The sequence below is a fragment of the Thunnus maccoyii genome, chromosome 21, assembly GCF_910596095.1.
Source record: "Thunnus maccoyii chromosome 21, fThuMac1.1, whole genome shotgun sequence".
NCBI lineage: Eukaryota > Metazoa > Chordata > Actinopteri > Scombriformes > Scombridae > Thunnus > Thunnus maccoyii.
In genome coordinates this window covers 11,201,805-11,217,544 of record NC_056553.1, presented here as the reverse complement: position 1 = coordinate 11,217,544, position 15,740 = coordinate 11,201,805, and the positions used below count along the sequence as shown (strand labels likewise).

The following is a 15,740-nucleotide window of genomic DNA, read 5'->3' as shown; positions in this document are numbered from 1 at the left end:
AAACTAACAGGCCATAGTGGGAAATATTTGCAAAAGATGTGGACATGGTAATCAGTCTGACTTAAACAAGTGAAAACTTTGGGACATGAAGTCAGGATGGGCATGGAAGAGATTTAGGCTTTTGTTTTATCCTTAATCTGACATGCAGGGAAAGCCAATCCCCTCTGTTGTCTCTCTTTAAGAGCTACACTGCCCCAGGAATCAGGAAGAAGCAACACTGCCCCAAGCTACACCCCAAAAGAAAAACACACCAGACCCAACAGGGGGATTTACAATACACACTCATGAGTAGTCACATAACCAAAGCTCTTTCTTCTTGCTCAGTGGCCCGATTATTGTCTGTTTCTATTTGAGGGATGAGTCACATCCACTTCTTTCTGAATACAGACCTACTCTCATGCGTCTAATGACTCACTGGACTTCTCTCCAGTCACCGGGTACTTTGACAAGACAAGACAAAGGTGAGTTTTCTCCCACAGCTGAGATAATTCCAAAGTACTGTCACTTCCTCCCTTGTGACGTTCAAAAGTAAAGTTCTTTAGAAACTCACCTTATTGACTTTAATCAATATGATGTCAAAACCTTTAAAAAAACAAATATCTGAGTGGGTTAAAGAGACTGACACATATGGATAACACATGCTGTCACCATCAACTTATGTTCAGAGATAAGAGTTTTCTAAAATTCTTAATTTCTGCTGTTTTTCTGCGACTGTTTTCCCTCTTATTTGTAAACTGTGTGGTGCTTTTTCAGGTACTTTTGAGATAGTCTGGTAGCAAACATGTAGAAAGGATTTGATATATTTTCTAAGTCATATGCAAAGGAACAAGAACAGTATGAACAAGAACAGTATGGTAAGTAAATCATATACTGAAGCCGGTGTCCATTCTGTCCAGAGGTATTACTGACATGAAGGTGTGAATTGCTCGATTCAAAGCGAGAGTGGATGGGGGGGGGGGGGCTGCTTAAAATCAACCCCCTACTTACAGACTTCAATTTCTCATCCATATCCAAAAAAAAAAAAAAAATAGTACAAAGTACAAAGGTAACTGGAACTCAGTCTTTCAAATTCCCTTTTGGCAGACTAAAATGGACTTGTAAGACACTTCATAGTATGTCAGAAACTTGTAACTGATCCATTTCTGCAACAGATACATACATTAATAGGTTTTAAAATGGATTTCAGGAGAATCTGAACCACATATCTGTTTTAGTGGACCAATTGATGTGAAGGGAGAGCATTTTGTACTCTTGCAGTCTGGCTGATAGTTGTCAAAGAAGAAAAAAAACCCCAGAGAGAGAGACAACAGAGTGTTTAAAGAGTCATGAGAGGCTGCAATTAATGTAGGCCTAATCCCTACTCTTGGCTTCAATGTCAAAGAAATGGGTGATCGCGTCCCAATCCTCAAACTCATTCCCATTACACTAAGCTGTTTTTTCAACTTTTTTTTCAAAAGGAAGTAAAGCCACATCTGTAAAGAAAAGTGTGTCATAGATATTCACCACTCATGGACTACTAATAGCAAGTGTTTGAGCAAGACCGACAGTGTACTGTGCAGTGAACATGCACAAGCATGTAACACTTCCTTCTCCAATGATTCACATCCATATGCTGTTACTGCTGTTGTCAACAGGTAGAAGTACACATGTAAGTTAATTAAAACGCTTCGTGCAAGAGTGCAATGCCTTGATGACAAAGCAAGTCTGCTCATACTGGTGTGGTAACAAATCTTGCAAAACCATATCAGGCAGGTAACAACAACACACAAGAGCTGGTGCCAGTGTTTGGATGAGCAAAGACACTGCAGACAAGATTATCAAACCCCCTCTGTCTCCCCCACATACCTTGTTCTCAGTTACTTTTATTGACTCACCGTCTCAATCACCGAAATGCGAGGTCATCCTAAATATTTGAGCAGTGACTTAATCTCAAGATCATCTTGAGAACAAATCCCTGCATGGTGGGACAAGGGATCAAAGAACCCATATGGTTATAAAAGAGGTGAAATACTTTCAGGTGGATCTAGACACAAAGAGAGAAAAGAGTCTAGGACGCTTGGAGATAGAGAAGATTGATAGGGGAGCAAGAGATAGGTTAAGTCATTATCAGCCAAAGTTGTTCCAGACCTTAACCTTTCCAGATGTTTTTTTTTTCCCCGCTACCTTTGTCCACTTGGTTTTGTACAACATGTTGGTATTTACAGGAGAGTTAAGTTAAAGCATTAAAGTGCGACTATGTCGTTTTTTAGAGAGGAAATGACACATTCTTCCTCTTACAAAAGAAAACTTGAAATGATAAGCAATAAAACACACCCTTACCCCATTCAACACACTCAGCAGTTTTGCCAATACAACCTTACATGGTCTGTAACGACCCTTCTTATGTTGAGTTTCATTTGGGCACAGTTGTTGCCGTTTACAAAAAATGATGTAGACTCACTTTAAAATAACTGAAGTACAAATGTAAAATAAGTAGCTTTGATTAATTAACTTTAAACTTTACTATCTCATGGAGCACATATATGCAGATGATTTTAGAAAGCGATGGTCAAAATGTGTAATTTATGGGGGTCCACATTCTTTTGGCTATGCAGCGTCATACAGTATCAGAACACAGTTGAACTTGAACCTGTACTTGAGATTCGTCTCCTCTGGACAGAAAATGTCAAACGGTTTTTGCTTTTGGTTGGAAGCTGCCACTTTAAGACTGAAATTGGGCCCTTCGGCGAGCAGTAGTCAGCTCTGAAGCTTTCACACAGTGGAAATGTCACCTGTCACACGCATTTATTGTCTGCCAGCACTGTGTGCATCAGCTCTGTATGACCCTGTGGGCCTGTGCTTTAGCTGCCGTCATGCCCTGTAACTAGCATTAGCTTGGGAGATGGAGACCTGGCAGAGTCTAAACACCCCACATTAACCAGCCTTGTTTGTATACAAGCCATAAGTGGATAGGGAATATGATGAGATGTCCATTAGCCTGCAGTGAAAAGGTATTTAATTGTGATGGCCTATTTAAAATCCAAATACTTATGCAGTACATTGCTCTGTGCAGCCAACAGCAGTGTCCCAAAGTGAGAAACTTGCATAGCATGTAAAAATAAAGTGTTATATCAAATGGTGGTGGAATCAGTCAACTGTATAGCTAGTTTCTAGAGAGGGTCTCAAATGCAATGGACTCCTAAAATAGAGCCTTTTCTATGTGGAACTTCAAAGTTCCTGTCCATAACAAGAAATGTACAGAGTTCTGGCTGTCTCCAAAGACAAACCCACACAAGGACAAAAACGAAATGCAGAGAATACACACAATTCATTTATTCTTTTTGATGGTCTTTTGTGAGTTTATGTGTATGTGTGCATGGGCGGCATCCTTCAATAACTGATTCAACTGCTGTCAAAACACGACAAGAAAAAAAGGGGAATAAAAGAGGAGAAAGACGCAGAGAAACAAAGGTGGAGAGGGTGTTGGAGGGAAGCAAGACAAAGAAACACAAGAAAGTGAGTAAAGGAAAAATGATGAGCGAGGGAGGACATGAGAACTGTGAAAGACAAAAGACAAAAGGAGATAGACTATAGAAGGAGGGGTTGGGTCACTTTCCATGTCCTTAAATGAAGATGGATGTTCCAAGGGAAATTTTAGTTAACCCACATATAAAATCAAATTAACTGAATTCACAGAGAGAAGCAGCCCTGCAAGAAGGCCATTTATTTGTGTAAAGAAGAGACTGGAAGCTGCACAGACAAGAACATCTGGTTTCCAGGACAAACCTGCCCCCTTTTAACCCATAACCTGTCTTTACTGCAGAGAAAGATTCGTGTGCAGACACAGCTCGAGACCTGTTGATTTCCCAGCATTCCCCGCTCACATTCCTGACCTCCTCTCTTACTTGACTCAGCCCTATTGCCTACATCTACATCACCCCCACACTTAAACTCCCTCTGCACTTCTGAACTCCCGTCTTTGAGTACAAGCTGGACAGTCAAGAGCAATTCAAGAGTGATTGACAGAAAACATTTCAATGGATGGGGGGGGTGGGGAATCAGACACTCAGCAGCCACTAACAGTGTAATGTACAGATTCTTCCTCTCGCACAATCTTGGTCAAGTTACCTTTGAGACTGTGAGATGACTGTGACTGAGCACCCTGCAGAGCTGGGAATCTGGTGAGAGGGCCAAAAGGGAGTTATAAGACCACTCTCCTCAACCTCTTGGACCCCATTTCTTAATCTGCATCCCACAGAGACAGGGAGCAACAGCGATCCCACAAGCAGCTATTCCTCTCTCCCGACAAAAAACGCAGCCTCCGCATTCATTTCAGTGAGACCGATGCATTGTCACAGCAGGGGAAAGGAGGCACAAGACTCTGGGAAAATATGTATAGTTGTCAAGGGGGAAAAATGGAGGGTAGTTTGGTGAAATAGCTGAACCTGGCTCAACAGCAAAATGTTAAATCATCTGGCCAATCAAATACATCCAAGCACAGATCTTGGTGTTTGGGGTTTTGGGTGTCTGATAAGCCTTTAAACTCATGGATCTATTATTCAAACTTCACTTTCTGGAACATATTGCATTTTCTCACTGGTACCTGTAAAAACATGCCCCAACAAACACAGCTCCTTGCAGGTTTTTAAAAAAAATGCAGCGCTATTTTTGGGCCTGCTAATGGTAAATACTTAACAAGAGCATCCTCTCCTTTCCCACAGGCCCACAGGGCAGGAAGAGGATCCCAGATAGTTGGACCTAATCCACATAGTACACAAAATAAAGAACTGGCATTACAAGGGACACACAACAATCAGGAAAGCCCTAATCCTCCATACAATACACTAAGTTTACCAACAAATGGAGGTACAAAGACATACAAAACAACTGTGAAAGATGGGTAGGAGTGAGTCAAAACATATCACACTTTCCCAATTTAAGAGACATTTTTGACAATTTCTCATGAGCACAGATCACATGTAAAAACCAAAAGATTATTAGGAACAAGCTGGCATTCAGATTATGATGTTTGATTCATACTTACTGTGCACAGAGCCTTGTTGTTGATTTGAGGCTTTAGGTGGGCTGATCCTGCTCTTAGGAGGGACTGTCTCCATAGTTTGGCCCTGCTCACCTGGACACTGGATTGGGGCCTGAGTCTCAGTTTGGTTCTGTGCTTTGTCCTGTGGCACAGCAGCCGTTAAAGACTTCTGTCTGATCAGGATACTGTCGTTACCTGCCCTCATCAGCTTCTCCCCCACACTCACCACCCGGGCTCGACCAGCCGCAGCGGCTGTGCCAGGGCATTCCTTCCTGGGGGAAGGCAGTTTGGATCCGGCCCCGGCTGAGGGGGGCCGGGCCAGCCTGGAGGCTTTTGACATCCTGCAGGTCAGCGGATAACTAAAGTTCCTCAGTCTTTTTCAGCCAGTGTGACTGCAGTTGTGTCCCGTGGGCAATCCAGGGTGTCTCAGCTCTCAGTGAGTGTGACTCGGTGACTCTCCAGCTGCAGCGTGTTGTGACTGGTGCAGGTAGGCTGAAAGGGCCAGAGGGAGGCAGGGAGGGAGGGAGGGAGTGAGGGAGGGTACTTTTGGGAAGCCGGGTGGGAGGCGAGCTGAAGGTAAGGGGGTGGGGGGTTAATAGCTCCTTGGAAGGTGTTCTCCTCTCCTGGTGTGGCCTCTTGGGATCATCCTCCACAGCAAACAGTGTGTGTGTGTGTAAGTGGGTGTGTGTGTGTGTGTAGATAAACCTGTGGAGTGACAGGACGTGCTGTGCCAAATGCTAACAGAAACTCAGGTCTCCAGTGTCAGCGCATTCCGGCTTTTTAATCCCCTGTCTACCTCTTATTCCCTGTCTTTAACACTCTCTCTTTCTGTATCCCTCTTTTTGTTGTAAATTTCCTCTTTCCTTCACTTACACTCATAACAAGGTTGTCAACTTCTCTTTCCTACCTCATGCCTAATAATTCTTTCCCATGTTAGTGTCCTCTTGTGCCTTCTCTCTCCTCTTCTCTTTCGCTTCGGTTCACTCGCTCTTCTTTGCTGATGCTCAGCGGGTAACCATTCCAGCGCTCCGGCAGGCGGAGACCAGAGAGAGAAAGATTTAAAGACTTCAAGAAAAAAAAAGAAGAAGAAAAAAAAAAAAAAGAGCACGAGGGTGAAAGAGAAAGTGCCGGCAGAGGCTTTGTGGAGGAGCGCTCCTCTTCAGGTGCAGCTGCTCAAGCTGTTCCAGATGTGTGTGCAGAGCTTCGCGTCATCAGCCAACCGCTCACAGCCACACTCTGGTAAAACCACCTCGTCCTATTTTCTCTCTCTTGTCTTTCTTCTTTCCCTTTATCTTTTTCTCTCTCTCTTTCTTGTCCCTCTAGTCCAGACAGTCTCTGCACTCCTCACGTGATGAGATGTTCAGGCTACCAGAGGCAGGAATGCAGGCACACACACACACACACACACACACACAGGCACACCACAACACACCAAGCCCTTCACTCACTGATGGAATTTACAGAGAATTAAATAGCGCAAAGGAGGAGAGAGTTACAGTGTGTGTGTGTGTGTTTGTGTGTATACAAGAGGCACACAGTGGAGCTGTTCTGATCTGCTGCACTGAAGACATCAGCTGTGACAAGAAAAAAAAAGAGTGCAGAAGTTGGCTGGGAGGGAAACAGTAAGGAAGAGGCGATCAGAGCTTTCAGACACTTCTCTCCCTCTTTGCCCTCTGTCATGAAAAAAAAAAAACCTCTTCTCATCTTCACACTCAACTTCTCTCATGAAACAAAAACATTCCTAGTCTCCTTTGACAAAGTGCTTGGAACAATTGTACGACCCACAGAAATTTCCTCCACTCTATACAGTGATCATCACCTAACAAGCACAGAAAGTATAAATCAGTGCTGATAGGGCAGACATAGAACAAGCACCAACAACAACTTTCAACCATAAAGAGAATATTTTATGGCCATTAAAAAAATAAAGTGAGAACAATTTTGTTTCTGGATGTAAAAGCACATTTCGCTGACACAGACTGACTCTGGAAAGTAAACCACAATCCTACATAAACTTGTCTTTTAAATTCATTCACTCTGCAGACAGGTCATGACAGAAGCTATTCCATTTTGAGCTCGGAGCCTGTGACACTTGTGTAATACGCTGCAGCATGTGAAATGGACGTGATATAACGCACAGGGACGCCATTGCCTGCTTACTGACTAAACACCAGAAAATGGATTACAGTGAGCAAAAGGATCAAGCGTGTCCAGGCAACATGTTATAAAAGAGCAACAATCCACATGGACTGGACCACTGGCTTAGTTTCACATGGGGACCATTTCTCTCTCTGAACTGGTGCTGTGCCGCTCTGATATCACAACACTGAGAAGTCCCAGTATGGAAAAGTCAGATTTGGTATTTTACACGTGCCGCCACTGTTCTGTTCGAAACTGCACAGCATGATTAAACACTGACGTACATGTTGGAAGTTTACATAGGGATTTAGAGGTAAAAATACACTCACATGTGCACTATGCGTGCAGAGGATTTGATCAATTCCTCCATACCAAGCCTCCCTCCCCCGCCATGATTGCCATTTAGACGACTAAGCCCTCTGAACACGATGACAAACATCAGTGATCGTATAGATATGAAATATTAATCATATTGCCACATATCTGAATGGCTTTAGATAAAGAGCAAAGCAGATTGACCTACATACTTCCCCAAATGCTGACAAATTCTGAGGGCTAAGAACCTCAGGAGAATCGCTGCATGTCTGATGGATTTTGGAAAAAGAGGAAAAGTGAAGAATACAGAGATATTAGCATATGACTAAATGTCAGATTGTACTTGTGCGTCTCCCATTTGGCTCAGCTCTACTATGTTTACAGCATCGTAGTATCAAGGATTACGTCAAACCTAAATAAGGATGACCATGAAAAAACACAGACTCTATATAGGTTTCAGTGAGTGAGTGAAATGGTTATTCGCTCAGTATAGCCGTGTGTGTGTGTGTGTGTGTGCACGTGTGTGTGTGTGTGTGCACATGCTGGGAGTAAATGAAAGCCTTCTCTGTAGACTGGATGCCTCCCAGCCTTTAAGCCAGTTCTGACAGTACAGTAGACAAACGGAGGGAGCTTGGTTCAAAGGCTTTAAATAACATAGCATTTAGGAATGGATATAATTTGAGTTTCCTAATTAAGCCTGTGATTTTGTGCAATGTGATAGATCATAAAGTACGTCTATGTATCAAATAACAAACCCTCATGTCGACACACTATCTGGGCATGGCATCAATTTGCATTTTCAAACTAGGAGTGGAAAACAACTTACCACAAGTATTTCAAATTTAAAAAAAAAAAAAACTTGTGAAAGATGATTATCTGATGAGTTGACATTGGCGCTGACAATAAAGACATGAATGACAAAACTGCTACCCGCAGCTGTTCAAGCAGCTAGCCATGGCACCACCATGTTTCCAGATGCCAAAGATCCAACTACTGTTTCAATTTCAGGAGGGAGTAGGCAGTTTCGGATTGAGAAGTTGTGGAACAGTGGGTTTAGTGGTTATGGAAATATGATGGTACAAAAAATCCCAAACTCTTGTATAGCTGCTTATGGCCCACAGAGCAAAGAGAGGGGGCTGTTGGCATATTTAAGAAGGGTAGTGGGTACTTCTGTAATTAACAGACTTTTCAATCTGAGGGTTAAACCCAGGGGCAGAGGGTACAGACTCTCTCATTATGAACTGTTGGGTTCACTTTATATGCTGTTGTGCCTACATTTTCCAACATATGTGTCTTAATAAATACAAGATATGATGAGGATTATATGAGGCTTTGCAAAGGAATAGTTCCACAGTTTGAGAAACATGCCTTACTGTGCGCTTTTTTGTCAAGAACTAGCTGAGAATATTGACACCATGTTCAAATCTGTCCGAATATGAAGCTGGAGCTAGCAGCCAGTTAGCTTAGCTAAGCATAAAGACTGAAAAGACACAGGGAAATAATTAGCCTGACTCTGCCCAAAGATAACAAAATCAGCCTGCATCTCTAAAGCTCACGATCTAATGAACATGTTATATCTTGTTGATTGTTATCTTGTTGCTTAATGCTTACAAAAACCAAAGTGAAACCATTTCTTGGCTGAAAACAGTGACCTCCTAGAGTCTCGTTGCCTGGCAACTGCTCCTAGCCAAGAAATCTGGCACATGACCCCTCGTAAAAATTAAACAAGTGTGGTACAACATGTTATTTAATGAGCTTAATAGCTGCTGGTAGGCATATTTCATTACCTTTGGAGGGAGCCAGGCTAGTGGTTCCCCTAGTTTCCAGTGTTTATGCTAAGTTAAGCTAACCAGCTGCTGGTTCAGACAACATATTTCCTTGCAGCCAAGAATGTAATATTGTTATTCTCATCTAACACAACAAGACAGAATAAGCAAATTTCCCAAAATGTCAAACTACTCCTTTAACCTCAATTATCAAGTGACTGACTCCGACTGGTGCAGCAGAAGTAACACAAAAGCCAAGTTTATACAGGGCTGGTGGTGGACTGAAGGGTTGGGGTATTTGGGAAGCAACTGGGGGGATGGGTGAGCTGTGTACCTCCCTGTTGAGGATTAAGGTTGAGTTTGTTTTCCAAGCCCTCAGGGGTTGGTTGTTTCTTTCCTACATTCCATCTCGGAGCTCCCTCCCAACCATATCATGAGTCATTACTGACTGTAACATTCACTCAATATCAGCCGCTGATTCAGTTACTGAAGGCACACCACAAGCTCTTCAGAAATGCACACACACACATACACACACAACAGTAACACTGGCAGAACCAGTACTGCAGCAGGTTCTGGCCGACCATGTCCACAAAACACAGATTTGAGTCCAGATTGCAATTCCTCCTCTTCTGGATTTTCTGTTATTCTCTGTGATGCATTACACATCAAGACTGAAAAACCATAAAATAGTCTTTTTAATCTACTATGTATTGTAAAGCACTGCATCATCTTGAATAGATTTTGTTGATTTTACCTAGAAAAGCATATCACTGAGAGGCAAACTTGGTCAAACTTGCACCAGAGGCTACAGTAAAACTCAAATGTTCTTAACAATAACAATTTCTCACCAGAGCAAACAATCAATATTTCATCAGAGACGTTTTAGTAGTTCCAAGACTCATGAAATGAACATCTGAATCTCTATCTGGAACACATACTGTACCTTCAATCAGTCAACAACAACAAACAGTGCTTTTTCTCTTTCTCATATGAATTTCTTTACTCTTCTCTGCAGTTCTAGCTGTTGACTGCTCCCGAAGAAAAGTGACTCAAAGGCAGAGAAAAAAGTCTATGAGACGATGAGACTCAGACAGTTGGGACCAATTAGTCTTAACACTCAGCCGCTCCCTGGGGAAAGTCAGCCCAACATGTCACATTATCTGCTGCATTAAGTCACAGTGAATGCAGCACTGATCGCGACAGAGGGGCTGAGCGTGTAGCCTGCCACTCATTCAACAGGTCACTGGATCGCAGTAGAGGGGCTGAGAGTGTAGCCTGCCAGTCATTCAACAGGTCAGTGGAGACGGCCCAGTCAGGAGAAGTGCTGTCTCTGCCATTATCATCAACTGTCTCTTAAACAAACAAGATCGATCGAGCTGAGTCTACAGTGTTATTGACTCGCCTACGCTCTAATTAAACCCAACAACATGGCCTGAAGTTTTAAAGTTGGCACCTTTTCATTTTTCTAATCTCTCCCTCGTGGAAAATATCACATTGAAATTTAAAGGGACAATGCCACGGATTTTCAATATTTTAGCTAATGCTGCAACTTAAGATTATTTATGTTATCGGTGAGTTGTTTGATCTATGAAGTGCCAGAAAACAGTGAAAAATGTCTGTTGCAGTTTCCTAAAAGCCAAGGTGATGTCCTCAAATTGGTTATGGACAATAAATATTCTTCTCTGCTCTCAAAGTGTGTTTCTAGTGTTTCTATAAATTCCTATTGTTTCAGCAAAAAAAAAGTCATGCCATCTCATTTTGCTGAGGTCCTGTCCCTGCGAATAAGTTGAACCCACATATACTCATAAGAAGATTATGCTGAAATAGAAAACATTTACCTCAAATGTTCTTACATGAAGCACATGACAAGAAGCAACGAACCAGAATAGAAAATGATTAATGAAGAGTTAATACTGAGTTGTTTTACAGCTTTCACTGAGAAGGGATTCTGCATGAAGTCCCACAGCCTGTGTCATCATGAATTCTTCCTCCTTATGTCCTGTCTCTGGGGCCCCCCTGTGGCCTTATGAATCACTCCTGCTCTTTACCCTCAATGGGCATTGACATGTGCACACTCCCATGCTAAAAAACCCACATGCAGTTTTGAAACATCTACCTCTAAATTCATATTTTCATCCAGTTAGCCCACAGGCGGTAGCTACGCATTAAGCTCACAGCCTCGTTCTATCCTTTACGCCTCAGCATTTTAGGAGAGTTTAGCCTCTTATCTGGACAGCCTGTCAAGTGTGTTATTGGAAGCAAACTGAATACCTCTGCCTGAAGTGTATAAAGAGGATACGGGGAGAGACAAACCTCTTCTCCATTCAGATTGATGTAAATAAGAGGTTTCTCCATTCTCTTTATGGCTTATTGATTTTTAGTTCGATGGCTGGCTGGAGCCAGAGAGAAGGAGGGGGAGACGGAGAGAAAGAGGGAAAGACAGAGAGGAGCAGTTACCCAATTCTGAAACAGCAGCATTTGTCTGGGAACAAAAGCAGTGTCACCTAAACAGCATGTCCATACCATAAAGCTCATATTAATACATAAATAAATGAGAAAAAAACATATATAAAAACATATACACAAGCTGAAAAATGCCGTCATAATGAAATCAGAGCCCCCATGAGAGTGAAAGGAGGTGACTATAAGACAAGTGTTTCAGTAAGATAATTATACTGTCCAGATTATTATGGTAATGAATGCATTTTTGTTGTGAGATGGTATACTCTGTTTGTGTCTCAGGTTAAGCATTAACATTACAAATAGGTATGAACAAAAAGGTTGAAACCTCCCTGTCAGATGTGGTATTCTGGTATTACAGTGATGGAATTAAAGAGATGAGGTTTCAACTCTGGGGTGTGTTTGATGCAGCAATACTGCTTAAGGCTGCTTTTGGTACAAATATGTAGCCAAAACATTTACATCAGCTCAAGGAACGGTAAAAGGTTAATTTATTTTAATAAATGCTGAAGTCTTTTCATGCATGAGAACAAAGTGAATTTCTGTAAGATGAGATACTTTAAAAATCTGCAATCTTATCTCCCACTTGCTCATCTTTAGTAGAAAAAAATTTGATATGAATACAAAGAAAACATGAGAGCATGCATTCACGCACACACGCTGGCAAACACTGACATCCACACAATAAGAACCTGTTAGATCTTGTTGTTATCGTTATGTAAACAGCTTGAGAAGCTAAAGCAGCCTTTTAGTGACTCATTTATTATGGAGGAGTAATGATCTTGTTTTCTGTGCTGGGACAGCTTCAAACCTTGGTTTCCCTCTGCTCCTTTTTTTAAAAAAGGAAGATATTTTCACATTTATATTCACCATACTGTATGCACCACAAAGTCCTGCATGTACTCAAGTAAAAGACATACTTACTCTTATGCAGAATTCAAGCCTGGATGCTTGTTAATCTGACATAAACATATGGTTTGATGAGTGTGATGTCTTTTGAACCACTAGGAGGCAGCACTATGTATATTAGAAGACTATATAACAAAATGAAACTATTGGAATATGAAAACTTGAAATTCCAGACCAAAATATGAAGTAGATTACTTGTTTAAACATAGTGATCACTAAAATGAGTGCAGTTTTAATGAGAAAATTCCTGTGTGTGGAATCCATTATCTCAGTGTTGCATTTTCTTTCTTTCTTTCTTTCTTGTTTTAATTGTTTTTTTCTGAGTGGTCAGTTTGGATGTGGTTTTGCCCTGCAAACAACAACACAAGATTCCTCCAACAGCTTTTATGTGAATCTGTTGTTGACTTTTGAGGTTAGACTGAGTGGAAATGCAGCACGGAATTTCTTTTTATTCTCAGAGAAACGCTCCTTCCTGCCTGAAACATGTTGTTAAAGAAGAATTTACTCAATGAATGACATGAGCTTAATGTGTTCTAGCATAAATTCCTCTGCAGAGAATCTGGAGGTTTTTAAGCCTGAAGTAAGTAAGTAATGCTTCATATTGATGACTCCATCTCTGCCACAGAAGCTGTGGAGTACCCAAATTTATGCTCACAGCAGCTATTTCATTTTTGACCTTTAACATGTGAAAATGACATTTGTCTAAGAGCTCTCAGCAGGATTGTGAATAATCTCTGTGTCTGTGTCTATATCTGCATGTGTGCATGTCTGTGTGTTCACATGCTTGCCAAGAAACTAGATTTTCATTGGAGGTTTTCATGGCTTGAGTCTCTAAATCAAGCTGACAGCTCTCAAATGACCGGTTATCATCCTCATAAATTTGCATACTTTCACTGGTGAATATCATTCCACTCAACATCACCAATACTACTAACCATTACAATTATATCATATGTTGTAAATCAGATGGGGCTGAACAGCGTGGAACACATGGTGGGAATATTACAGTGGCAAATATATGTCTCTATAACTCACAGGAAAGAGGCTTGCATAAAACCTTATATAAGTTTCAAAGTATGACCTCATCACTGATGAATTCTGCGTTGCCCCTTAACAGGGTCTATTAAAACTAGCAATTAATTTAAAATCTACGTTTAATCTCTAAATCTTTATAACCTATGTCTGCACAGGCAAGATAGATTAAGCTAACCAGTCATGCAAGAATCTCTGCAGATCTTCATTAATGTGGAATTTCTTTCGTTCCTTGTTGAGCATCTCTGCCCTGCTCTGCTGGAAGGCAAGTGAATTGGCCGAGCACTTGGATAAGAGATGACAAATGAATATGAATGATTTTTCTATCTGTAAGTCATGAGAGCGGTTGTGGGGATGAGGTTAAAAAAAGTGGCAGTACAATGTTGTCTAGAGGTGCTGAAAATGGCTTGGGGCAGGGTGGTTACAGTGTAAGATGGAAGATGGAAAATAATAAAGAACGCTCAAGTCTTTCTTTTTGACCACATAACATAGATAAACATTTTTCATAAGGGTTAAATCCCCTAAAACTTGTTTTCAAATCTTAAATATCTCTCCATAACCTTAAATACTCATATCTATAAAAATAATAGCTTGTATGTAAAGTATTTAAACTTTAGGTATTAGAGTTTACTCTCATAAACACAGCTAATTTTTTAAATCAGGCCCATGTGGGTAAAGTTTGATGAGATTTGTGGCCTGGCATTGTAAGAAAAGAATCTTACTGTCATAAGATTTTGATTCAAATATCACGACATCCTGATTGGTGCTAAGAAATATGTGACGTCAACTTTTTCCATATGAGCCCCACCCACTTTAAACCAGTGAAAAGTATGGTTCATATTAAGAAGGTGATTGAAAAAATAGGATCTCAGGGCTTCTAAAATTGTTTATTAAAGAATTGTGACCAGGATATGTACTAAGTGGGGCACAGTTGTCATCTTGTAAGTCCTCTCTGGTGTTCACAATGGCAACACTGTCTCTAAATACCCCTAAACATATCTTTGACATTTCTTGTTTCTTGTTGTTGTGTTGAGCGATATCGGGGGATGGTGGGGTGGAAGAAAAAAAGAAGAAAAAGGAGATAATGAGTCTCTGTGTGTGCTGTTACAAAAGTCCCAGCAGCGAATGAGCAACAGTGGGAACACAACAACACACGAACTGCAGTGACAGCGAACACCAGCATCCGTGTCACAACACAACAGGAAGTCCTCCAATTGTACACACAAATGCAACTAGGCAGCCACACATACACACATGCGTTGGCCACACAAACACACAAGGCTTCAAGTCAGCACCAGAGATCTCGTGAACCAACAGCATGGGCCAGGGCCTGAGCAAAACACAGGACACATATAAGCGTCTGACGCAAAAGCACACAAAATGATGAAGACACAAAGAAAGTGCACATGAGGGCACTGCATGTGAAGCTTGAAATAGCAGTGGTATAAAATAAATCAGGGTTAAAGGGCTAAAAATGATGGAGGGAAAAATAAAGATTAAATGGATGAAGGACAGGGGTGAAGGGAGAAGTCATGCGAGATATGAAGCTGAAGTTTTAAGGGTCTGGTCTCAAGACAAAAGATACAGATTCTTTAGCTTCACTTCTCTTTATTATGCTATGGCCCAAATGCTCCTTCAGGAATAATGAGCTCCAATCTTTATGGCTTTTCTCTATGGCAATAATAGGAATTAACAGTCCAGTCCCTCAGCTAGAAATAGCACTGACTTGAGGCTAATTATAATAAATTGCACAAGAAATAGCTGCAGGCCCTTGTTGACAGCCCAGCCTATGGGAAACAGAAATTTATGTCTAACTTTATTGTAGGATAAGTGTATTCTCATGCTGCAACATCTGGCATTTATCTACTCAAATCTCAGGCTTACTTTGGGAAAAAATCTGTAAATGTCAGAGGTAAAATGTTGCACAACCACTGACTGACAAGAGTAAAAAGTCTTGCTTGACAAGAGTCAATCTCATCCTCTAACACTATGCTGTGCCTTGCTTACGCTCCACACAACTCCAGTGTACCCACAGTGAGCCTTTGTTTCCCTGAGTTAATTCATCAAATGTGTCTTTTCAACAGGAAAGGCAACCT

General features: G+C 41.3%; 1 protein-coding gene across 10 annotated transcripts in view; it reads right to left on the bottom strand.

Annotated features, from left to right (window-relative positions):
* Nucleotides 1-15,740, bottom strand: part of si:ch211-285f17.1 (sickle tail protein homolog) — a 114,086-nt gene that overhangs the window by 86,479 nt on the left and 11,867 nt on the right. The window lies entirely within an intron of this gene.